Source organism: Mobula birostris, chromosome 8 (genome assembly GCF_030028105.1).
Source record: "Mobula birostris isolate sMobBir1 chromosome 8, sMobBir1.hap1, whole genome shotgun sequence".
In the NCBI taxonomy this organism is placed as follows: Eukaryota; Metazoa; Chordata; class Chondrichthyes; order Myliobatiformes; family Myliobatidae; genus Mobula; species Mobula birostris.
The window spans coordinates 37,459,189-37,486,012 of NC_092377.1; the positions used below are offsets into that span (position 1 = coordinate 37,459,189).

General features: G+C 42.0%; 1 long non-coding RNA gene across 1 annotated transcript; it reads left to right on the forward strand.

Moving 5' to 3' along the window:
* Positions 1-1,488: 1,488 nt before the first annotated feature.
* LOC140202173 (uncharacterized) lies at positions 1,489-3,400 on the forward strand. Its single transcript, XR_011887016.1, has 3 exons — positions 1,489-1,574; positions 1,707-2,072; positions 2,806-3,400. It is a non-coding gene; the product is annotated as an uncharacterized lncRNA (long non-coding RNA).
* The last annotated feature ends 23,424 nt before the right edge of the window (positions 3,401-26,824 follow it).

Here is a 26,824-nt window from a genome sequence, read left to right on the forward strand (position 1 = left end):
GTTTTAAAACGTGGAATACATTGGCAAGGTAATAATGAAGGCAGATTTAATTGTAGCATTCAAAAAGGATCTGGATTAGTATTTGAAAGGATAGATTTTGTGCAGTTATAGAGAGAGGATGGGAGATTTGAAATGACTGGATTGCTATTACAATGAGGCAAAATTGTTTCCTTTGATGTTGTGACCATTTTGTTGTGCTGGTGTTCTATGGCTCCTTACTTCCAGCACTTTCTGTTAGATTGAAAGAGATTTTCTTTCAACTATCTTCAAACTGTTAATTAGTGTATTCACTGGGATTAAATGAATGGACTGATAATTTATTCTCGAGTCAGTGTGGCCAGAAGAAAACCCCATGTTAAGAAACTAGCAGGAAGAAATCTCATGCAGGTTTCATTCGAGAATTACACAAAGGTTTGAGCCCATGCCATTGAGTCAGAAACATTGCAGAGTTTGAGATATAATGCTTCCTGGTGCTTCTTAAAACCAAAACGTCAAATTTTCTTTAATGTAGGGTTTGAAAACCCTGCCACAGCTGGGGCAAGAGATGTGTATAGTAATGAAAGAGTACTTCATTGTAAGAAGTGCTGTTTCAGATAGGATGTCAGGCAGACGTCTACCCTCTGGGCTCCGTTGCAAAAATAGAAGGGGATCATGGGATTTGTAGAAGCCTGACCTATTCCAAAAGCAAAACAGCTTCAAATACTTCAGATTTTGTGGCACAAATTGCCCTTTGCATTTCGTTATTACCTGGGCAAGAAAGTATTATGGGTTTTCTTGAAGACAAAAAGACATTTTCCTGTCTGTAAATGATTTAAGGTTTTGAGAAGTAGGCATTGAAATGATTATTGTGGGTTGAAATTCATGATTTCACTTGTTAGGCCCTCAGATTAGTTTGATTTTGAGCATTTTTTGAGGGTAAATTGTATCATGTCAAAGTAAATGATTTTAAGACAATTGTCAATTGATAAAATAAACAACTAACAATCCCAGGGAAACTGCCTGTGATTTATTTTTACAGCTATGATCAAATGCACTTGCTTTCCACTTCTGTGGTGTTACAAACAGCTTTTGGCTGAAGTTATTTATGTTACCAGGCACCTTAAAAGCCCAGACTCAAGATTCAGCACTGTATAGTGCTTGTTTAGAAGCTGGAAAAAAGTGGACCCCTATCTCATCTAAACCTCCATGGAATGTTTATGGCAACCAACCCAAAGCAAAAGGGTTAGAGCATGACCCAGGATAAGTCCTTCAATTGTAATTATCTCTGTAATGTAAGACAGGTTGAATGCACAACAGTCATTAGAGCTATTCTAGACATTGATGCTTCACCAGGCCCTGACATGCTCTCCTCTTGGGTACAGCTCACATTTCACAAGGATCATGTTCGCTGTTAAGAATTATCTTCAGTATGTCTGCTGACAAACAGGATGTGGTGTCCATTATTCAATACATCACAGAGATGTTTATATTCTGAGAAGCAGTCTTAAAGCTTCTTCCTTGCTGCTCACAGCCAGGCTTTCAGGTTATTTTCTTCCATGTGCCATGGACCATTCCTATATCCACATTTGCTTAAGGTATTGCTGATGTCGACATTTTTTGATGTTTCGTAGTACTTTCTGATATAATATTTAATGGACAAACTACAATAATGAGCTTTGATGTAATATGATCAAAAATCTACACTTACTACGTTACTTTTCATATAGCAGGCCTGTGTGAAGATGAGAAAATTCTACACAAACGTGACAACATAAAGCAACAACTCAAAATGCTGGAGGAACACAGCAGATCAGGTGGCATCTATGGAAATGAATAAATAGTTAACGTTTCAGGCCGAGACTCTTCTTCAGTACTTGAGATGGTGCTGGTGAAGCCCAGCAACTACTTACTGGTGGCAAACGAAACAAAGAATAGAACTAAGTACTCTATTGAAAACTACTGTAAAATTTATGGTGACTGATCACCGCAAACAATAGAAAGTGAGGTTGGGTCAAGGGCCGAAGCATGGTGGTGCGAGGCGAAGTCGATGTATGTTCGAGGCCAAGTCAGAACGAGATCAAGGTATACTCCAGGTAAAGTTGGAGCAAGTGAAGCGGAGCAAGGTTGGAGCAGAATAGAAGCAGATTTGATGCCCCTGCACCTAAACCGAGAGCAAGGTTTGATCGATCTAAGCATTAGGCTGATTTGGAGGTGTCAGGTATGAGCCAGGCCATGGCAGTGGGGTCCCGGCCCAGAGGGTATCGATGCAACAGGGTCCTAGTGCAAGGCATAACCTGACGTTTGAACGATTTAAATGCCAGGCCAGATGGATTGAAAAGGCAGGGTGTCGGTCTGACTCTGCTTGCAGCTCCCCAGTGTTTGCTTGGCTCTGTGCTGAACTGAGGCTGGGGCCGTGGCCTGCTCTGGCTACTACTTGCTTTCTGTCTTTGGGGTCTGTAATGTTCACTTGGTTCTCTGTTGAACAGAGGTTGAGGCTTTGGCCTCCTCCTGCTGCTCTGGGCTTTGTGTCTATGGACTCACTTTGTTTTGAATGCTACACAACACACATCAAAGTTGCCGGTGAACGCAGCAGGCCAAGCAGCATCTCTAGGAAGAGGTACAGTTGACATTTTGGGCTGAGACCCTTTGTCAGGAATAACTGAAGGAAGAGCTAGTAAGAGATTTGAAAGTTGGAGGGCGATGGGGAGATCTGAATGAATGCTATTTGCTTACTTTTATTGTTTGCACATTTTGTTTCTCTCTCTCTCTCTCTCTCTCTCTGCACACTAGATGTTTGACGATCTTCTTTTTTATGGATTCTTGTAGGTTTCTTTGTTTGATGACTGCCCGTAAGGAGACAAATCTAAAGGTTGTATAATGTAGACACACTTTGATAATAAATGCACTTTGATCTTTGAACTTTGAAAGGAGGGGTGAAGGGCGGCACAGCAGCACAATGCTTTACCGTACCAATGACCAGGGTTCAATTCCTGATGCTGCCTATAAGGAGTTTGTACGTTCTCCCCATGACCGTGTGGATTTCCTCCCATGTTCCAAAGACATACCAGTTGGTAGATTAATTGCTCATTGTAAATTGTTTTGTGATTAGGATAGGATTAAATTGGGGGATCTCTGGGCGGCCAGAATAGCCAGAAGGGCCTACTCTGTGTTGTATCTTAAATAAATAAATAGAATGAACCAGCGGGGGCGGGGGAAGGAAAGAGATAGCTGGAAGGTGACAGGTGTAGCCAAGTGGGTAGTAGTAAAGGTAAAGGGCTGAAGAGGAAACAGTCTGGTAAGAGAGGAGAGAGAACCATAGTTGAAAGGGAAGGAAGAAGGGAGCCGGGGGAGATGATAGGCAAATGAGAAGAGATAAGATGAGATGAGAAGAGAGCGGAGAAAATGAGATGAGAAGAAGTAAGGGGCCAGAGTGGGGAATTGCAAAAGAGGGGAGGAGAGGGGAGGCAATAATTTTTTTTATGGGGAGGAGAAATTGATATTCATGCCATCAGGTTGAAGGCTACCCAGGAGGAATATAAAGTGTTGCTCCTCCGTCCTAAGGTTGGCCTTATTGTAGCAGAAGAGGAAGCCATAGACCAACATGTCAGTACGGGCATGCATGGCTGGCCTGAGCTGGAAGGTCGTCTATTCCCCTTCAGAATACTACTCAACCCTACTTAAGGATTCTTCCATTAAAGTTTGACCAAAAAACTAAACCCTTTATGAAAGATATTAATTATGCTGGAGATAAATCTGCCTAAAGTGTCTATGTTGCAGTCTGATCTTTTGAAAAATAAAAACTGCAGTTGGCATTTTTATATTCCTTTTACAGCAGGCAAACTTTCCAAAGTGTCTGACAGATGCTTGGCAGGTTAAGACAGTGGAGATATTGAAATATTTATCATAGGATCTTCTGGTCAAGATGGTGCCTGCATACAACATTCCTTCCGTCAACATTTTCAGGATAGATCAAGAAACCATATATTTCACTTCTTTTATATCCTCTACATTTGTTTCTCACCTTGGAGGTGATTCTGGAACCGTTAGAGCCTGTGGTTTGCTGTTTGAAGATTGTTTGGGTATTCCAGCGCTCTGTAGTCTCCAAGAGGAATCCGGGAAGCAGAGGCAGCGTGCGTGATCCCCATGGTGAACAGACTACAGGACGGGGCGCAAACCAATGTTTGACTCCATTTCACTGATTAAAGCTTCCATTGCCTGCTGATTAAAGTAATGAGGGAGATTGAAACATCGAGGACGTGCTTAATGTGAACGCTGACTGTGTCTTTTGATCGCTCTGGACTGCTCTGCTACCAGAGAGGAGAGAGTCTATGGCTTTGCCTGGAGAAGGTTACTCAGGTTTTCTGTGTTTTGGATATGGACATGGACTGTAGACTTTCTTCAGTCTCATAGTTTTTTATATTCTGTGTTGTTCACCCAATCATACTCATTTTTTGTGTGTGGGATGGGGGATTTGGGGGCTGATGTGCCTGTTCTGTTTTGTTTGTTTATTTGGTGCGGAGACGAGGGATTTGGGGTTGATGTGTCAGTTTTTGTCCATTTTTTTGTGCAGTGAGGGAGTTTTGGGAGTTGATGATTGTGTTGCCCTTCTCTTTTTCTTAGTTTCATGGCTACCTGGCAAAGAATTTCAGAGTTGTATGCTTTGATAATAAATGAACCTTTGAATTGTAATCATGCAAAAGTTATTGAGTCCACCCTGGCTCCCTGTAGTAGAAACTATCCACAGCTATTTCATTGCTCTTTCCCACAGCCCTGAAAATTACTTTCCATTAAATGTCCATCTAATTCATTTTTTTAAATGCCTGTTATTTTTAAATTTGTTTCTAAAATTCTTTCACGCAATGAGTACCAGATTGTCACCTGTCCCTACATAATTTTGTCTTTTTTCACGTTGCCTTTATATTCAATGCCCATCACTTTAAATCCATTCTCATGATCTTTGTATCCTGTGTTAAAGGGAATGTCTTCTGTCTCTCTACACTACTTAGTGTTTGTTTGGAAGCTGGAACTAAGTGGACTCCATCTCATCCAAAGATCCATGAAACATTTATTTTTTGTTTAACAATGAAATATGTTGGGATGTTTAACTGTACTATAAGTGACATTTAAAGTTAAATTGTTAGATTTTTGATAACCAAGTGTTGGGAAATTTTATTGTAAGTCATAATAGCAATTTTTTCTCAGAAGTGGTTGTAAAATGTAAATGGCTAGTGATTCAAAGTACTCAGGGACTTAAGAAGGTGACTGAAGATTGTCCTAATGAAACGTGTTGAGATGTTTTGCTATATTAAATGTGATATTCAAATTGTGAGATTTTTGATAATCGAGAGTTGTATCCAATCCCATTCTTTTGCTGTTTTCTGAAATCCTGAAAACTAGATGTAGATGTCCGTCCAATTCACTTTTAAATACCTGATAAGATAATAATGGATTATCCATGCGAGATGGCTTGAATCTAATAAATAGAGTTTAAATGCAGGGAGACGTTAATAGAGGAAGTGAACTTATTGAAAAGTTAGTGAAGATGTGGGTTCAAATTCTAAAGGTTGCTAAATAGTTCACTGTGGAAACTAAGAGAAGAAAAAGAAACTATTGTAAAGAAGAAGCAGTTAAAAAGAAAGATCAGGTGGTTATAATAAACTTAATGCACAAAGTAGAAGATGGTTACCAGAGGAGTAGGAGACAAATCAACAACAAAGGAAGGCATAGCAGGACAAGCTGGATATTACAAAGCAAAAGGAAAGAGTTATGTGCCATCATCTTTCTGTCAAGATCATAAAGCTATTACTGCCATCCCTGGTAAGTCTATGGATGACAAGGTTCAGGTTTGCAAATGGAGATGTGGAAAGGACGAGTAATCAATGATCCATTGACAGCTTTCCTGTAGGATCAACAAATTGAGAGTGAGGCTATCAAGATAAACCTCTGATCTCCAGTGGGAAGATCAATGCAGTCAGAGATGGAGAAGTTAAGCAAGGTAGTTACATGCGGTAGTGAGGTACCATTGGAAGTCCACTGTTGCTTCTTAACTTGGGAGAAAGATCATTGCAATACCGGATAAATGAATCACCTCACGTGGGACAAAATAATATTAACTTCAAAAACTTAATCAGTGTACTACCAGCCTTAGCCAATAATAATTAGTTTATTGCAAGATCCCCAGGATTGTTCCACAGAGATCACGTTTGATTCATTTACTATAGTTATTAACTTCTGTTGCATTTTTGGGTTTTTCACCAACTCCTCAATCTTGAACATAGAACATAGAACATAGAACATAGAATAGTACAGCACAGTACAGGCCCTTCGGCCCACAATGTTGTGCCGACCCTCAAACCCTGCCTCCCATATAAGCCCCCACTTTAAATTCCTCCATGTACCTGTCTGGTAGTATCTTAAACTTCACGAGTGTATCTACCTTCACCAATGACTCAGGCAGTGCATTCCACGCAGTAACCACTCTCTGAGTAAAAAACCTTCCTCAAATATCCCCCTCGAGCTTCCCACCCCTTACCTTAAAGCCATGTCCTCTTGTATTGAGCAGTGGTGCCCTGGGGGAGAGACGCTGGCTATCCACTCTATCTATTCCTCTTATTATCTTGTACACCTCTATCATGTCTCCTCTCACCCTCCTTCTCTCCAAAGAGTAAAGCCCTAGCTCCCTTAATCTCTGATCATAATGCATACTCTCTAAACCAGGCAGCATCCTGGTAAATCTCCTCTGTACCCTTTCCAATGCTTCCACATCCTTCCTATAGTGAGGCGATCAGAACTGGACACAGTACTCCAAGTGTGGCCTAACCAGAGTTTTATAGAGCTGCATCATTACATCGCGACTCTTAAACTCTATCCCTCGACTTATGAAAGCTAACACCCCATAAGCTTTCTTAACTACCCTATCTACCTGTGAGGCAACTTTCAGGGATGTGTGGACATGTACCCCCAGATCCCTCTGCTCCTGCACACTACCAAGCATCCTGCCATTTACTTTGTACTCTACCTTGGAGTTTGTCCTTCCAAAGTGTACCACTTCACACTTCTCCGGGTTGAACTCCATCTGCCACTTCTCAGCCCACTTCGGCATCCTATCAATGTCTCTCTGCAACCTTTGACAATCCTCTACACTATCTAGAACACCACCAACCTTTGTGTCGTCTGCAAACTTGCCAGCCCACCCTTCTACCCCCACATCCAGGTCCGTTAATAAAAATCACAAAAAGTAGAGGTCCCAGAACAGATCCTTGTGGGACACCACTAGTCACAATCCTCCAATCTGAATGTACTCCCTCCACCATGACCCTCTGCCCTCTGCAGGCAAGCCAATTCTGAATCCACCTGGCCAGACTTCCCTGGATCTCATTGCTTCTGACTTTCTGAATAAGCCTACCGTGTGGAACCTTGTCAAATGCCTTACTAAAATCCATATAGATCACATCCACTGCACTACCCTCATCTATATGCCTGGTCACCTCCTCAAAGAACTCTATCAGGCTTGTTAGACACGATCTGCCCTTCATAAAGCCATGCTGACTGTCCCTGATCAGACCATGATTCTCTAAATGCCCATAGATCCTATCTCTAAGAATCTTTTCCAACAGGTTTCCCACCACAGACGTAAAGCTCACAGGTCTATAATTACCTGGACTATCCCTACTAACTTTTTTGAGCAAGGGGACAACATTTGCCTCCCTCCAATCCTCTGGTACCATTCCCGTGGACAATGAGGACATAAAGATCCTAGCCAGAGGCTCAGCAATCTCTTCCCTCGCCTTGTGGAACAGCCTGGGGAATATTCCGTCAGGCCCTGGGGACTTATCTGTCCTAATGTATTTTAACAACTCCAACACCTCCTCTCCCTTAATATCAACGTGCTCCAGAACATCAACCTCACTCATATTGTCCTCACCATCATCAAGTTCCCTCTCATTGGTGAATACCGAAGAGAAGTATTCATTGAGGACCTCGCTCACTTCCACAGCCTCCAGGCACACCTTCCCACCTTTATCTCTAATCGGTCCAACCTTCACTCCTGTCATCCTTCTTTTCTTCACATAATTGAAGAATGCCTTAGGGTTTTCCTTTACCCAACTCGCCGAGGCCTTCTCATGCCCCCTTCTTGCTCTTCTCAGCCCCTTATTAAGCTCCTTTCTTTCTTCCCTATATTCCTCAATAGACCCATCTGATCCTTGCTTCCTAAACCTCATGCACGCTGCCTTCTTTCACCTGACTAGATTTTCCACCTCACTTGTCACGCACGGTTCCTTCACCCTACCATTCTTTGTCTTCCTCACCAGGACAAATTTGTCCCTAACTTCCTGCAAGAGATCTCTAAACATCGACCACATGTCCATAGTACATTTCCCTGCAAAAACATCATCCCAATTCACACCTGCAAGTTCTAGCCTTATAGCCTCATAATTTGCCCTTCCCCAATTAAAAATTTTCCTTTCCTCTCTGATTCTATCCTTTTCCATGATAGTGCTAAAGGCCAGGGAGCGGTGGTCACTGTCCCCCAGATGCTCACCCGCTGAGAGATCTGTGACCTGACCCGGTTCATTACCTAGTACTAGATCTAGTATGGCATTCCTCCTAGTCGGCCTGTCCACATACTGTGACAAGAATCCATCCTGGACACACTTAACAAACTCTGCCCCATCTAAACCCTTGGAACTAATCAGGTGCCAATCAATATTAGGGAATAACTGCTACTTATCTACCATGAGTGGTTTTAAGGTTAAATTTAGAGCACAATGACTGCGACCCTCATATGATCTGAGGTCATTACATTTTGTATGGTCTACTTCAGGTAAAAGTTAAATCTTTCAATGAACTCTAACTTAGAATACCTTACATAATAGAGACAGCAATTAATAATTCACTTTTGGTGTAAAGCAGAAGATTGGTCATATATATAAATGTCTATATAAGAAATGTATGAAGTCTTATGACAGATAGATCATTTTCTGTGCCTTTGCCTATTGTGTTGAAATGAGCTCTGTTTGGCCTGCTTCAGATTATATCTTCAATACTAATATGTTCTTCGCATCAGTTCAATAACCCTATGCTTGGTTACTAAAGGCATTACTCTAGGGCCACACCAATGAATGAAATGGCACAACAATTACTTTCTAAATCTATAATTATTGCAAAGAAAAATTTGCTACTGCTTAAATGAAGAACTTTCCTCAAAATATGAAGTTATCCAATGAACCTTCTTATTACTGATCTTCTTTAATTATATTTAGTGTTTTTAGAACAACAGCGAGCTTATTGGAGCTATGAGTGTAGAGTAACCAAGAGTCTGCTGCAAGGTATACCACTCAGTTGTAAGGTTAACATTGATTCCCTGAAATTTAAACTTTTGAACATACAAAAAGCTAAAGTGATTCAAAGTTACAATTATTTTCTATTTATTCGATGAAACGTTTATAAAACATTAAATAACATAATGAAATGAACTTCCTAATATCAGAATCAGGTTTAATATCACCAGCATATGTTATGAAATTTATTTTCTTTGCAGCAGTAGAACATTGCCATCCATAATAATAAAGAAAAAATAATAGAACTATAAGCACATACAAAAATCATAAACAGAATCAAACAACTTTTTACTTTGTTGGTGATAACTGAGTTGGTTTTGGCTAATGGGAATCCAAATAAAAATCAGAATCAGAATCAGGTTTAATATCACTGGCACATGTTGTGAAATTTGTTAACTTTGCAGCAGCAGTTCAATGCAATACTTGATAATAGAGAGTAAAAAAAAACTGAATTACAGTACGTATACAGTATATCAATTAGCTAAATTAAAAACGTTGTGCAAAAAAATAGGAAATAACGAAAAGTAGTGAGGTAGTGTTTATGGGTACAATCATTAGCTGCATCTCCCATTTTATCACAAGATACCAGTATCTATAAGATGAAACAATGAAATTAATTTTCTAATTTGAGAAATGATTTTTGAGATGACTCTTGTTTTAATAAATTGCTAAAATGATTGAAAGCAGTAACATCGACAATAATATCTATGCCATCTTGGTTAGGAATGCACTTCATAAACCTCAAGAAAATTTATCTTTAATTACACCTTTGGAATTCTTCCCATCTTGAAATTCCAACATAGGGATAATTTCACTATAAGACAATAGATAGTCCTAATGAGCATGCATATTAAATAAATAATTAAAAACAAGAGCAAAAAAAAAGAAGAAAATGTGAGGTAGTCTGCATTGGTTCATTGTCCATTCAGAAACCTGATGGCGGTGGGGAAGAAGCTATTCCTAAAATGTTTAGTTTCAGGCTCCTGTACCTCCTCCTTGATGGTAGTAATGAGAAGGTAACATGTCCTGGGTGATGGGGATTCTTAACAACAGATACCATCTTTCTGAGGCATTGTCTTATGAAGATGTCATTCAATGCTGGGGAGGCTAGTGCCCATGATAGAGCTGGCTGAGTTTGCAACTTTCTGCAACTTCTTCTGATCCTGTGCAGTAGCCCCCCCCCCCCCCCATACCATACCAGATGGTATGGTGCTCTCCTTTCAACATCTGTAGAAATTTGCGAGAGTCTTTGGTGACATACCAAATCTCCTCAAGCTCCTAATGAAATATAGTCACTCTTGTGCTTTCCTTGTAATTGTACAATATGTTGAGCTCAGGATAGAACTTCAGGGATGTTGACACCCCGGAAATTGAAGTTGCTAACCTTTCCATTACTGATCCCTCAATGAGGACTGATGTGTGTTCCCTCGATTTCCTTTTCCTGAACTCCACAATCAATTCCTAGTTCTTACTGACATTGAGTGCAAGGTTGTTGTTTCAACACCACTCAACAAGATGATCTATATCATTCCAGTATGCCTCCTCTTCACCATGTGAATTTCTGCCAACAATAGTTGTGTCATCGGTAAAGTTATAGATGGTGTTTGAACCGTGCTGAACCACACAAACATGGGTGTAGAGAGAGTAGGGTAGTGGGCTATGCATGTATCCTTGAGGTGCACCAGTTTTGATTGTCAGGGAGGAGGAGATGCTATTTTTGATCTGCACTGATGAAGAAGTCAAAGATCCAGTTGCAGAGGGAGGTATAGAGGCCTAAGTTTTGGAGCTTGTTGATTTATACTGCGGGTATGATTGTGTTGAACACTGAGCTGTAATCAATGAACAGCAGCCTGAGGTAGGTATTGCTATCAGCCATATGATCTAAGGCAAAGTAGTAGGTACAATAGTATAATTTAAGAAGCACTTTGATTGATACGTGGAGGGGTGGGGCTTAAAGGGATAAGGGCTGAACATAGAAATTAGTACTTGCTAGGTGGACACTGGTTGACATGAACTTGCTAGACTGAAGGGCCTGTGTCCATACTGTAAGCTCTTTGACACTGTGACACTCATTCACATCCCTTGATGCATGCACAGATTTTTTTTTAATGCAGTAGGTTCAACTTGCTGTCTAATAGCTTTGTTTTCAAGATACCTCCATATTATTCAACTTCAAGATATCTGTGACAAGGCCAGCAAGTTTAAACCTAAGCAGCAACTGTTATTTGTTCATAAATGTATAAGATTCTGCAGATGCTGGAAATCCAGAGCAAAACATAAAATGAACTAAGTGGGTCAGGGACTACCTATGGAAATGAATAAACAGTTGACATTATGGACAGAGACCCGTCATCAAGACTGGAAAGGAAGGGAGAAGATGCCAGAATAAAAAAGGTGGGGGATGGGACAGAGGACAAGCTAGAAAGTGAGAGGTAAAACCAGGTGGGTGGGGGAGGTGGGATGGAGTAATATGCTGGGAGGTGAGAGGTGGAAAATGCAAAACACTAGGGAAGAAGGAATCCGAAAGGAGAGGAGAGTGGATCATGGGAGAAGAAAAGAATGAGAAGCACCATTGGGGAGGTGATGGGATGGTGAGGAGAAGAGGGAGGGGGCCAGAAAAGAAATTACTGGAATGTTCATGCCAACAAGTTGGAGGCTACCTAGATGGAATATGCTCCTCCACCCTGAGAGCTGCCTCATCGTGGCACAAGAGGAAGCCATGGGCCAACATGTCAGAATTGGATCGCAAATAGGAATTAAAATGGTTGGCCACTGGGAAGTTCGGCATTTTGTGGATGGAGGGAGGTGCTCGAGAAAGTGGTCCCCGGCTTATGTTGAGTCTCACCAATGTAGAAGTGGCCGCATCGGGAGCACCGGATGCAGTAGATGGCTCCAACAGATTTGCAAGTGAAGTGTTGCCTCACCTGGAAGGACTGTTTGGGGCCCTGAACGAAGGTGAGGGAGGAAGTGAATGGGCAGTTGTAGCATATCTGATGCTTACAGGGATACGTGCCAGGATGGACATTAATGGGGTAGGAAGAATGGACAAGGTTATCATGGAATATGTCATCGTGAGTTATAGCATTAAACTACCTATATTTGAAACACGTTTAGATTTCTATGTTTCCATTCAAAATGAAGGCTAGAAGCACCCAAGTTACTTCTAAATATGAACACAGCCGTTGGCCACTTGAGAAAATGACTTGTCAGTTTCCAAAGGAAATCTCTTAAGTGGCCTCCTATGGTGACCCAGCAGCTGTGGTGTTCAGTATTACTGTAGAGAGGAAAACAACCAGTAAGAACACATCTCCAATTATTGCATGCGATTCAATGGCAAATGGAGTATTAAGTTATAAAAAATAGTGATGAAATGGTTTTCTAGTAACACAACCCCTCCCTAATGTGGGGGTCTCCTGTACAGTTATAAGTATCCATAGAAGATTTAACAACATTAGTCACAGTATTTTGGCAGTACAGTTATTTATCTTTTTCATCATCAGAGTACTCTTTCACTTTCAAGGCAATAATTTCCTTAACCATGTCCATACATGAGTAAGGCTATTTTCAGGACCTAGCTGTGCATAAACTAGCTGTCACATTTTCCATAGGACAATAGGAACAGCACTTCAGAAGTACTTAATTGATGTAAAAAGCTTTGGGATGCCCTGAGGTTGTGAAAGTAATTGGAATAATTCAAGTTCTTCCTTTTACATCAGCAGGAAATTCCCTTCATCAGACTGCCAGTCTGGCAGGTGACATACGTGACATACGTTTCCTCGCAGTTTCTTCAATCAAGTTCAACCCACATTTATAGCACATTACTGTCCTTTCACCCAATTTGTACTCTGCAGGTCCACAGTACAAACTGACACTAATTTGGCATTTTCATTCAAGGTGACTATGACAAATATTTGGAAATGGAACTTTTATACAGTACCAGTGTAAATAAAGGCATCCTTCCAGTGGATAGTAAATGGGTTAGCTGGATATGGGCCAAATGTGGACAGATAGGACTAGGATGGACGGGCATTTTAGTGGCTTCGATGAGTTGGGCCAAAAGAACTGTTTTTGTGCTGTTACTCTATAACTCCAAGCCTTCGATTACAATATGAAACTGGACAGAAGATCAAATTAGATTTTTTTTATTAATCAAACATAATATTCCAACCAAAGATGATGACAAAAAAATCCACCCTTCGTCATTAATTATACTGATAAGGACATCAATAACTATAAAATCCATGCTTGTCTGCTCTTACTTATTTGAACAGTTTGTGTAAAGAATAAATAGACGTGCTTCTCTGATGGTGAAAGTAAACTGTCAGGAGCATCTTTCAAACATGACTTTGCCAAATTGTTTCTCATCACGGAGAAGCGTGACTGAATCTATCTAACCTGAGTGAGGATGCTGAATTGTCATCAGATGCTTCAGTATCCAGGATGTTTGAGTGATCACCCAGATACCTTCTCATCATTTTAGTAACTTAATTTGAAAATTTAATTTACACATTGTACTCACAGCTGAATTATTAGAGATCAATAGACAAAGAGAATATATATAAATGGAATTAATCATTACAATTTTCTAATTACTTTATAAAGACCGCTGATGATATTAAATAGATAGGTAAATAGATGAATAGATACTTTATTGATCTCAAAAGAAATGACAGTGTCACAGTAGCATTAGAGTGCAAAGATAAACAAATACATAAATATTAGAAGAGAAGAAAGAAAGGATAAAAAATGAGTTACCTCAAACAGTTTAACAGGAGGGGGTCATCACCTCCCCAGCTATAGATTGATTCATTATAGAGCCTAATAATTGAGGGTATGAATGATCTCATATAGCACTCTTTGGAGCAGCACAGTTGTCTTAGTCTATTACTAAAAGAGCTCCTCTGTTCAGCCAAGGTGGCGTGCTGGGGGTAAGAAACATTGTCCAGAATTGCCAGGATTTTCTTGTGGTCCTTTGTTCTACCACAGCCCCCAGTGTGTCCAGTTTGACTCCTATAACAGTCAGCCTTTCTAATCAGTTTATTGAGCCTATTGGCATTGCACGTGTTGATGCCACTGTGAAGGAGAGGGCTGCATACTCCAAAGGACTTCAGTCTCCTCAGGAAGTAGAGGTGACTCTGGCCCTTCTTGTACACAACCTCTGTGCTGGTGCTCCACTCAAGCCTGTCATTCAGGTGCACCCCCAGGTATCTGTAGGTCCTCACCATCCATAGTAAAAGGGAGCAATGCAGGCTTAGTCTTCCAAAAGTCCATCACCATCTCCTTTCTCTGACTGATGTTGAGCTACAGATGATTCACCTTGCACCATCTGACAAAGTCCTCCACCGGGCCTGTATTCATCCTTCTGTCCTCCCTTTATACACCCAACTATTAATAGACAATAGATGCAGGAGTAGGCCATTCGGCCCTTCAAGCCAGCACCGCCATTCACTGTGATCATGGCTGATCATCCACAATCAGTACCCCGTTCCTGCCTTCTCCCCATATCCCTTGACTCTGCTATCATTAAGAGCTCTATTTAACTCTTTCTTGGAAGTATCCAGAGAATTGGCCTCCACTGCGTTCTGAGACAGAGCATTCCACAGATCCACAACTCTCTCAGTGAAGAAGTTTTTCCTCAAGTCCATTCTAAATGGCCTACCCTTTATTCTCAAATTGTGGCCTCTGGTTCTGGACTCCTCCAACATCGGGAACATGTTTCCTTCCTCTAGCATGTCCAATCCCTTAATAATCTTAAATGTTTCAATCAGATCCCCTCTCATCCTTCTAAATTCCAGTGTACACAAGCCCAGTCGCTCCAGTCTTTCAACATATGACAGTCCCGCCATCCCAGGAATTAACCTTGTGAACCGCCGCTGTACTCCCTCAATAGCAAGAATACCCTTCCTCAAATTTGAAGACCAAAACTGTACACAATGCTCCAGATGTGATCTCACCAGGGCCCTGTACAACTGCAGAAGGACCTCTTTGCTCCTATACTCAACTCCCCTTGTTATGAAGGCCAACATGCCATTAGCTCTCTTCACTGTCTGCTGCACCTGCATCAGAGTCATCAGAGAATTTCTGTAGATGATGTGGCTCAGTGTTGTATCTAAAGTCCGAGGTATACAGGGTAAACAGGAAAGAAGCCAATATAGTCCCCTGCGGGGCTCCAGTGCTGCGTATAGCCATGTCTGACACATAGCTTTGAAGCCGCACAAACTGTGATCTGCCAGTCAGGTAGTCCAATATCCAGGATACAATGGAAGTGCCAATCTGCATTGAACGGAAATTTTCCGACAGCAATGTGGGCTGTATGGTGTTGAAGGGACTTGAGTAATCAAAAAACATGATCCTCATAGTGCTGCCCTGCTTATTCAAATGTGAGTAGGCTCTGTTCAGTAGACAGATGGCAGCATCATCAACTCCAATGTGCCCCTGGTAGGCAAACTGCAGGAGATCAAGGGGCTGATCTGATCAGGGGTCGGAGGTGAGCCAGGACCAGTCTCTCTAAAGTCTTCGTGATGTGTGAGGTCAGGTCCACTGGACGGTAGTCATTCAAGACTTGTGGTTGGAGCTTCTTGGGTACTGGGACCATGCATGATTTTTCCAGGGTGAGACTCAGATTGAAAATACACTGGAGAACTCCACACAGCTGCTCAGCACACTCTTTCAGGACCTTGGGGTTCACACCATCCAGTCCCAATGTTTATTATGTCTGAGTTTTCTCGGGGCCCTCCTCACCTGCTCAGTAGTGAAGGTGAGTCCATGATGACTGAGGAGGTGGGGGCTAGTGGGAGAGGTTGAAGGTCGGGACAATAAGAGTTCGTATGTGGAGGTGCAGAGCAAGGAGGGGATATAGACAGTGGTAGCCTGTGTTGTTCATCCACGTGTTGAACAACAGGTTAAGGAGGGAGGAGGGGAGGCATTGGTGCTGGGGGAGCACTGGGAGCCTTGGCACCCGGACTGGTGTGCCGAGGAGTGTGTGCACAGGAGGGCAATTGCCAAACCTGTTGAAGAATTGGTCATAGTGTAACGTTCCGTTATATTGGCTCGTGAATGTCTAGGGGAAATCCCACCCAGCACCTGCTTCAACAGTCCCCTCAGGGTCAATCGTCGCCCGAATCAATCACAAACATCAATCATCAGCCAGCACACCCAGTAAGTTTTAACACATACACTTTATAGGTATTACTAATTCTAGGGCATTAATATACATTTGATACAGAGAGGAAAGTAATGGGGATAAAAAAGGCGCCAACACTTATCAAAGTCCAAGTTCTTCGCGCGCTACCATTGGAGCTCAAATTTGACGTCAGACGACCACCCGAATTCCGTCGACCCACGGCTCGGGACCACCCGAAGTGATCGACCGGAGCCTCTCCGCACGTCCACCGTCCTCCTCGTCTCTCCTCCCGACTCCCCGCCAAAACTCAGTCCACAGTCATATCATACAGCATGGCATCCGAAAACAAAACGATACATAACCACCCATTGGCTAATAGCACCCTCTTATCACCCTCTAAACCACAATAAGCTGCTAGCGCAAACTCTCTGCAGCGTTAAAACACAACAAAGCCGCATTCCACAGATTAACATAACAAAATCGCCATTTTAAATGTAACAAAAGAAAGACCCCGTACAATAGAATCTCAGAAAGGATGTGCTGTCATTGGAGAGAGTCCAGAGAAGGTTCATAAGAATGATCGCAGGAATGAAGGAGATAACATATGAGGAACATTTGATTTCTCTGGGCCTGTACTCACTGTAGTTAGAAGATTGAGGGGGATGTTATTGAAACCTATCAAATATTGAAAGGCTTAGAAAGAGGAGAAGGTATTTCCTATAGTGGGCAAGACTAGGACCAGAGAGTACAGTCTCAGAATAGAACATCTCTTTAGGACAGAGATGAAGAGGATTTTTTTAAATTAGAGGATGCTGAATCTGGCCACAGACAGATGTTAAGGCCAAGTTGTTGGGTGTATCTAAAGCAGAGATTGATAAGTTCTTGATTAGGAAGTGCGTCAAAGATTTTGGAGAAAAGGCAGGAAAATGAGGTTGAGAGGAATAGCAAATCAATCATGATAGAATGGATGAGTAGACCCAATGGGCTGAATGGCCTAATTCTGCTCCTTTATCTTATGATCTTAATAATATAAATGGCATATAAAAGTTTACACTGATTTTAATATGATAAACATGGCTCATGTAAATTTCTTCCCAAAACAAAAACTCTCCGCCTCTCAATTTCTATCCTTTCCTAAGATGTTCCTTGAAGCCTGACCCTCTGCCCTAACATCTCCTTAACAGGTTCCATTATGTATTTTGTTTGATAATGTTGCACGAAGTACTTTGATTTCAGTTTTCCTAGAGCAGTTGTCCCCAACCGATTTGGCACTATGAAATGATATGAGTCAGCTGCACCTTTCCTCATTCCCTGTCATGCCCACTGTTGAACTTGAACGCACGCAAGGTCGTTACTCACGCGAGGTCATCAGTTAATCATTAACCTGCAACTACTCGATGAGTGAAAAACAAACGTCGCTTGAGAGTTTCTTTGGAAGAGATGATAGGGAGCATAAAAGGCCTAACGATGATGATAACGCAGACAGCTGAGGCTGAGACTGCAAAAAAAAAGAAAGCTTCCTTCAACAGAAAATACGAGTTGTACATAAAATATGGCTTTATTGCGATCGGTGACTCGCATGCTCCAAGCCCCCTGTGTGTGTGATATGTGGAGACAAGCTGTCTAATGAGGCAATGAAGTCCTCAAAACTGCTTCAGCACCTTGAGTCCAAGCACCCTGCACTAAAAGACAAACCCGTTGAGTACTTTGAGCGGAAAAAACGTGAGCAAGCGGAACAGAAGCAAGTACTGAGAGCCACCACCTCCACAAATGCTGCTGCTCTGAGAGCGTCATACTTAGTGGCTAGCCGTATTGCTAAGGCTAAGAAGCCTTTCACTGTTGGTGAAGAATTGATTCTGCCTGCTGCCAAGGACATGTGCCGTGAACTGTTGGGAGAAGCTGCAGCTAGCAAGATGGCACAGGTTTCTCTTTCAGCTACCACAGTTTCAAGGAGAATTGATGACATAGCGGAGGACATCGAAGCACAGCTGTTGGAACAGCTTAACGAGTCTGGTTTCACGACCCGAGTCAAAGAGGTTGCTCCTGAATGCCAGTCTACACACTGTGTCACACACAGGGAAATGCTGGCTAGCCGAAAAATGTCACCTGATCTTAACAGTGTATTGAGTGACGTTGTTGAGGTTATCAATCACATCAAAGCAAAAGCCCTTAACTCACGTCTGTTTGAGCAGCTTTGCGAGGAAATGGATGCAGAGCACAAACGCCTTCTCTTATACACTGTAGTCAGGTGGCTATCAAGGGGGAGAGTCCTGGCCAGGGTTTTTGAGATAAGAGAGCAGCTACAGAGATTTCTTTCAAGAAAAAAGTCACCACTGGCAGCACACTTCAGTGATGAGGAGTGGTTAGCAAAACTCGCTTATCTGTGTGACATCTCCAACCTGCTCAATGAACTCAATTTGTCACTTCAGGGGAGAATGACAACTGTCACCAAGTTGACAGATGAAGCGTCTGCTTTCACAATCGAACTGGAACTGTGGGGACGGCGAGTGGACAGGGGCATATTTGACATGTTCTCAGCGTTAGCTGGGATTTTGGGAGAGACTGAGGCTGCACCATCCTTCTCACAGCTGATGCGCGATCACCTATCTTTGCTGTCGACAGAATTCGAGCATTAATTCCCAACCGCAAATGACCCAAGACGTACAAAGGAATGGGTCCGTGACCCATTTGTAAATGTCCCTGGTGAATCATCCACGTCAGCGCGGGAAGAAGATCAACTCCTCGAGCTTGCAAATGAGGATGGGCTGAAAAATATGGTTGATATAGCATCTCTGCCGGCATTCTAGATCAAAGACAAGGCTGAATATCCTAAGATAGCCACGAAAGCACTGAAAACGTTGCTTCCATTTCCAACATCATGTCTCTGCAAAGTGGAGTTTTCTGCAATGAATGCAACGAAAACTAAATTGCGGAATAGACTGGACATAAGGAACCCCCTTATCACGATATTCATGCGAGGAAAATATGCAGTTTGTTTAATATTAAATTCGTTAGATAAACCCTTTTAGAAACAAAATTGAGTGTATTAGCCACAGATAAGTGACTTATAGTTGACTTATCACCTATATTCCGGTCATGCTTAACACTCCCCCCACCCCTGTCGGCCAGTCTGCAAGAATACTGTCTATATTAAACGGGTCCGCGGTGCAAGAAAGGGTGGGGACCCCTGATTTAAATGAACAAGACTGTATAATTGAACAGTACATTTACAACATTACTCAAATATTACTGAAATATTAATTACACTACACTCTTCTCTGCTTAGCTATAAAATCCAGCTCAATATGAAATGCATCTCAACTACCTACAAATGTAAATATACTCTACTGTATAATACAACTACTATATAGGCATCCACAGTGCAGTGAATTTTAAATTAAAGATTGAATCGTTACAGAGGATTTTTTCTCTTGTAGGATAACGTCTTTCCTGACAAGATGGGGTGGGGAGGGGGGTCACTCTGTTTGGCAGGAGAGACTTGTGGTTGTGAAACAATGTGAAGTTCTGGGGCTTCCTCCATTGTGGTTGTAGGAGTTGACTCAAGGATTGTAGGAAGTGGTTCTGACACATCCGGACACCTTTCTTCTGGATGTGTTGGCATCCTGAGCAGTGCAGGGCAAGCTTCACCAGACAACGTAAGTAGTAATATGTGAGTAGTGTCCAACATCACCATTTCCTTTAGTTTATTAAAAGGCTTCTCACACTGCTTTGTCCATTGTCGTTTCTTTCCAATCTGTAGTAATGAGTTCAAAGGGTGGGGAGCAGTAGCCAGGCTTGGCAGGAACCTACTATAGTATTTGATAAATCCCAAAAAGGACCACAACTGTGACTCATCCTTTGATCTTGGGGCATCCACCGCTACTTGAATGTTCTCAGTACACCTGTGTAATGCTCCTGGGTCGATGATGTGATTACAGTAAGTGTTGCTTGATTTAACAAATTCACATGTTGCATAGTGCTCTGAGCCTGCAATCTTCTAATCTTTTTAACGCTGCCTTGAGATTATGGAGATGTTCCTTGTCATCTTCACCAGTAACAATGATGCTATCCTAGTAAACACTGAGTGCCTGGACAACCTTGCAGCATATGGTCCTGAGCTCTCTGCCAGAGTGTCAGTGTAGATGTTACTCCAAAAATAAGCCTATTATAACCTATAATACTAAACAATATGCAGATTAGTATTCCTTTTGAAACTGCAACTTGTCTTTTATCTTTTTCTATTCTCTGTGCAGTCTATTTAGTTTTGTCTGCCCGAAATGCTGTTTGTATGTGTCCTACTTTGTTACATTTTCTGCAAGTTTCACCTTTAAACCTGATGTCTGGTGAATGTGAGCCCCTGCAACAATGGTAACACAACTTGTTCAACCAACACACATCAAAGTTGCTGGTGAACACAGCAGGCCAGGCAGCATCACTAGGAAGAGGTGCAGTCGACGTTTCAGGCCGAGACCCTTCGTCAGGACTAACTGAAGGAAGAGTGAGTAAGGGATTTGAAAGTTGGAGGGGGAGGGGGAGATCCAAAATGATAGGAGAAGACAGGAGGGGGAGGGATGGAGCCAAGAGCTGGACAGGTGATTGGCAAAAGGGATACGGGAGGATCATGGGACAGGAGGTCCGGGAAGAAAGATGGGGGGGGGGACCCAGAGGATGGGCAAGGGGTATATTCAGAGGGACAGAGGGAGAAAAAGGAGAGTGAGAGAAAGAATGTGTGTATAAAAATAAGTAACAGATGGGGTACGAGCGAGAGGTGGGGCATTAGCGGAAGTTAGAGAAGTCGATGTTCAGGCCATCAGGTTGGAGGCTACCCAGACGGAATATAAGGTGTTGTTCCTCCAACCTGAGTGTGGCTTCATCTTTACAGTAGAGGAGGCCATGGATAGACATGTCAGAATTGGAATGGGATGTGGAATTAAAATGTGTGGCCACTGGGAGATCCTGCTTTCTCTGGCGGACAGAGCATAGATGTTCAGCAAAGCAGTCTCCCAGTCTGCGTCGGGTCTCGCCAATATATAAAAGGCCACATCGGGAGCACCGGACGCAGTATATCACCCCAGCCGACTCACAGGTGAAGTGTCTTCTCCTACCATTTTGGATCTCCCCCTCCCCCTCCAACTTTCAAATCCCTTACTCACTCTTCCTTCAGTTAGTCCTGACGAAGGGTCTCGGCCTGAAACGTCGACTGCACCTCTTCCTAGAGATGCTGCCTGGCCTGCTGTGTTCACCAGCAACTTTTATGTGTGTTGCTTGAATTTCCAGCATCTGCAGAATTCCTGTTGTTTGCGTTTAAAAAAACACAATTTGTTCGGCAAGACTAGATTCTGTTTAGACATTGCAATTTTGTTCACGCTCACTTTCATTCCTGACTGCAACTCAATTGCATCCTTGTCTACTGTTTCCATTAATACAGCAATTGTAGTTGTTCTTTTAAATGTAAACTTTGCTTCGGTTATAGGCTGTTTTTGAATGCTTTCTTGTAAGATTCCACAAAGTAAATGATCTCTCAATGCATCATTAATCCCATCATTGAACTGACAATGTTCACATAATCTCTTCAATTCAGCCACGTTTGATGAAATGGGCTCCCTTTCCCTTTGATTCTGCTTATGAAGCCTAAAATGTTCTGCAATCAATAATGGTTTCAGTTCTAAATGCTCCTGCAATATTTTCACCATACAGCAAAGCTCATTTCAGCTGGTTTGAATGGTTAACCTACTAAGCAAACTGTATGCCTTTAAAACTAAAGCACTCAGAAAAACTGGCATGTGTTTCTCATTGGCTATTTCATTTATTTCAAATACAGCTCAGTTTGCTCAGTATATATATTCCAGTTATCTCTTGTGCAATCGAACATGTCTATCTTTCCAATGTAGTCAGCCTTTATTTGATTTTTAAAATTTATGATTAATATCACCCAGTACTCATTCTTTGTGAACCTGTGAATCTGTCCATTTTTTGCCTTTTCTTTTACAGTAACTCAATTGTGTCAAAGAACACATGCTGAGATTTTTTTTTAACTCAAATGTCTCACTGTGCTCTTTAAAAAACTTGAACATCTCACTGTGCTTCAATGTATAGTTAGTTGTCTCAGGTTCATTTTAAAATGCACTCATCACCACTGATGTTTTATAATCCAGAACATAAAACAAATTTCAATAAAAAGTTGGGACCCAGGAGAACAGATCTTAGTATCGCTTTTACTTAAGTGAGTCACAGATGACGTTGTAGCGTCATGATGTATGCAATTCATGTATTTTATGTATAACCCATAATGATTTATTTAAGCAGACAAGAATGCTTAATAAAATGCCACATGCAGCACTTAGTGTTGAGGTCAAAAGTTCCACTTTAGTCTCATCCAACCGCAAGACCATCTTCTACATCTTTACGGTATCTTCTGGGTGATGGTTCACAAAGTCTTAACAGGCAACAGTGTGCTTTTATCTCGCAGTACATGTGATGTAAATCTAATACTGTGTATCAGCCAGGTAGCACCATCTCTACTGTAAATTATGGTAGAGGTAGCATCATGCTATGGGGATGCTTTTCAGCAACAGGGACTGGAAACTTACTCAGGATTGATGGAAATATGAATAATGCTAGATAGAGAGAGGATAAAAACCTACTAGTCTCTTCCAGAAAGCTTATTCTGGAGAGGAAGTTTGCTTTCAGTTGAACAATAACACAAAGCACACGGCTAGAACAACCATAGGTGGCTTCAAATGAATAAATTTGATGTCCTTGAATGGCCCAGTCAGAGTTCTGACCTTAACCCAATTGAACATCTCTGACAAGACCTCAAGATTACAGTCCACTGCCACTCCACAACTAACCTAGCACAGCTTGAGCAATTTTGCAAGGAGGAATGGGCAAACTTTGTTCCATCATACTGTGCAAAACTAGTAGAGATTTATCCAAAAGGATTTCGGGCTGTAATAGCTTAAAGAGGTACTGAGCAAAGGGGTCGAATACCTTTGAAGATCTGACGTATTAGTTTTTGAATTTTTACTTTTCCATGGTTTATAATTTTCCATTCTTAGGGCTCTACTTTGAAAAAAAAGGAGCATGTGATTCACAAAATATAAATTCTCAGTTCAATTGATCAAAATCCCTGGTTGTAATACTCATTTTATGTGAACAAAGGGTTGCGGGCTGAATACTTTTTCAAGGCACTGTATGCCAATCCATCACCATCTTTGATTTGGGCAACAGTCAGCAAACTTAAATATGATGCTGGAGCTGCATGTAGCCTCAGTCATAGGAATAGAGTGAGTAGAGCAGGGGATTAAGCACACAGACCTGTGGTCCACCTGTACTGATGGAGATTGTTGAGGAGATGTTGTTGCTAATCCAAACTGACTGGAGTTTGCAGGTGAGGAAATCGAAGACCCAGTTGCACAAGGAGCTATTGAGGCCTTGGACTTAGAGCTTATTGATTAGTTTTGATGAGATGTTAGTGTTGTATGCAGAGCTGTAGTCAATGAACAACAATGAAGGGAATGAATAAAAGAGAAAATGAGTCGTTGGAGATCAATACATGTGAAGATTCTAAACCTGTGCCTTACTACTTTTGTTCCATTGAACCCAATCATTTTTCATTTCATTGTTTTTACATATTTTTGAAGAAATATAACCAAAGTAACTTGTGTATAAGGTAAATATTGGTCTGAAAGCTGGGTTCTGTAGAGCTTGATTTTTGGGCATCATGTCCCAATTTCAATGAAAAATGAAATGTTAATCATGGTCTGAAGAAGTGCAAAAACATAGAGATCTCTAAATATGTTCCAGCGTTTTACGGTTTTCTAGAGTGCATAACAGGGCACACAAGCTACTGTGCATCTGAAAGGAGCTTTCTCTGTGAATTTAAACTTCGTATGGCTGATCACTGTCTTGTGCTAAACCTGGACAATCAATCCAATACTTGTCCATTCGTCCCCCCATCCCTCCCCACTGATCTCCCTCCTGGCACTTATCCGTGTAAGTGGAACAAGTGCTACACGTGCCCTTACACTTCCTCCCTCACCACCATTCAGGGCCCCAGACTATCCTTCCAGGTGAGGCGACACTTCACCTGTGAGTCGGCTGGGGTGATATACTGTGTCCGGTGCTCCCGATGTGGCCTTCTATATATTGGCGAGACCCGACACAGACTGGGAGACCATTTCGCTGAACACCCACGCTCTGTCCGCCAGAGAAAGCAGGATCTCCCAGTGGCCACACACTTTAATTCCACGTCCCATTCCCATTCTGATATGTCTATCCACGGCCTCCTCTACTGTAAAGATGAAGCCACATTCAGGTTGGAGGAACACCACCTTATATTTCATCTGGGTAGCCTCCAACCTGATGGCATGAACATTGACTTCTCAAACTTGTGCTAATGCCCCACCTCCCCCTCGTACCCCATCTGTTATTTATTTATATACACATATTCTTTTTCTCTCTCTCTCCTTTTTCTCCCTCTGTCCCTCTCACTATACCCCTTGCCCATCCTCTAGGCTTCCCCCTCCCCCTTTTCTTTCTCCCTAGGCTTCCTGTCCCATGATCCTCTCATATCCCTTTTGCCAACCAACTGTCCAGCTCTTGGCTCCATCCCTCCCCCTCCTGTCTTTCCCTATCATTTCGGATCTCCCCCTCCCACTTTCAAATCTCTAACTAGCTCTTCTTTCAGTTAGTTCTGACAAAGGGTCTCGGCCCGAAACGTCGACTGTACCTCTTCCTAGAGATGCTGCCTGGCCTGCTGCGTTCACCAGCAACTTTTATGTGTGTTGCAATCCAATGCTGACCTGCCACTCATTTGGTTCCCTCAACCACACCTCCCTTGGAGTGGTGCTGATCCACACAAACTTGCAATTCTTGCCAAAGCTTTCCCCTTCAGTTTCCAATCGCCTCCCCCTCCCCCACAACACCACCAATTGTCTCCATCCTGATCATTGGTCACAGCCTCTGATTTGTGATCCTAATCCATCTTACAGATCCTATGCCTCCCTCCTGGAATCCCCCCATAAATCACACTCCTAACTCCACTGCTAAATAATAAGAAAATCGTCTCATAGCCTGCCAAAGTTACCTTGATACTATGCCACACACTGCTAACCCGACCGCTACTTTGCCCTCATCAGACCACTGATCCACCCCTCATTTAATTGTGCTTATAAAGTCATTAATTCTGGGAATGTATATGCTAAGGTTGATTATTCTTGGTAGGAATTTTAGAATTCTGACATGATAAAAACATTACCAAATACCCCACTAATGAACAAGATGTTTACATATTAACGTCCACAATGCATCTGCTTCACTAATTAGGATTTCAAGGGATTGGAGCTGATTTCTTGGTCCACAATCTCTCTTGTCTCTATCCACACTCTCCCATTTATTTTCAAAGTTCAAAGCAAATTTATTATCGAAGTACATATACTGTACATCACCATATGCAGCTCTGAGATTAATTTTCTTGTGGGTATTCACAGTAAGTACAAAGAAACACAATAGAATCAATGTAAAAACACACACTAGAAGGACAAATAACACATGCAAAAGGCAACAAATAGTACAAAAACAAAAAGAAAAAATAATAAATAAATAAGCAATGAATATTGAGAACATGAGATGAGAAGTCCTTGGAAGTGAGTCCATAGGTTATGGGAACAGTTTAGTTTGGGGTGAGTGAAGCTGAGTGGAGTTATCCCCTCAGGTAGAAAGCTTCCCAAGACGATAGTATTCTTGTTTTCAGGCAGGCAAAGCACTGGCCACCATTCATTGAAGACCCCACCCCTCTTCCAGTCACATGAGAAGCAGGAGACTCCTGAATCCTGCTTCAATGTATTTGATAATGACAGAGGTAAGTTACATTTTTGTTTAACTGTTCATGATTTCAATAACATGCCTGACAACACTTTTGTAACCTCATGACTTGCAGCCTTCCCACATTTTGTTTTCACGTGACTCCCAGTTTCCACCAATCCCACTTTAGCATAAACCAAGAAAGTAGCTCTCAATCACACAGCACTATCTTGTACAACTATGCATCAAAATGTTAGGCCCATTTCTTAAAGGTACACTTACAATTATTTACCCTGATAGGCACTTCTTAATGTGCACTAATCAGTCAGTTCATGATGGGTTAACAACTATTTTTGAGTAGTCACTGCAGGCACATTCAGCACTTTGTAAGTACATTGTGAAATGTGCAAGGGAAATCTGAGGATGAGTTGGGGAGAAGGATGGAAGTGACAGAGGCCTGGGGACAAATCAGTAGATACAGCTATCAAGACAAGGTGGAAGAAAGTTCTAGAGAAAGCTGGGGGAGAGGTTTTGTGATGGACACTAAGGTGGGTTAAGGTCTTTTTTGATGGGAGAT